Here is a 403-nt window from a genome sequence, read left to right on the forward strand (position 1 = left end):
ATCACAATTCAAAAACATCAATTCTTCAGCACTCAGCTTTCTTTATAGTCCAACTCTCACATCCATACATGACTACTGGAAAAACGATAGCCTTAACTAGATGGACCTTTGTTGGCAAAGTAATGTCTCTACTTTTTAATGTTATCTAGGTTTGTCATAACTTTTCTTCCAAGGAGTAGGTGTGTTTTAATTTCATAGCTGCAGTCACCATCTGCAGTGATTTTGGAGCCCCAAAAAATAAAGTCTGCCACTGTTTCCACTGTTTTCCCATCTGTTTGCCATGAAGTGATGGGATCAGATGCCATGATCTGTTTTCTGAATGTTGAGCTTTAAGCCAACTTTCTCACTCTCCTCTTTCACTTTCATCAAGAGGCTCTTTAGTTCTTCTTTGCTTTCTGCCATA

The 403-nt window shown here is 38.5% G+C and overlaps 1 long non-coding RNA gene across 1 annotated transcript in view; it reads right to left on the minus strand.

The window, feature by feature from the left end:
* Positions 1-403, minus strand: part of LOC104994647 — a 44,617-nt gene that overhangs the window by 9,042 nt on the left and 35,172 nt on the right. The gene's annotated exons all lie outside the window — the stretch shown is intronic.

Source organism: Bison bison, unplaced genomic scaffold, assembly GCF_000754665.1.
Source record: "Bison bison bison isolate TAMUID 2011002044 unplaced genomic scaffold, Bison_UMD1.0 scf7180017864263, whole genome shotgun sequence".
Taxonomy (NCBI): Eukaryota; Metazoa; Chordata; class Mammalia; order Artiodactyla; family Bovidae; genus Bison; species Bison bison.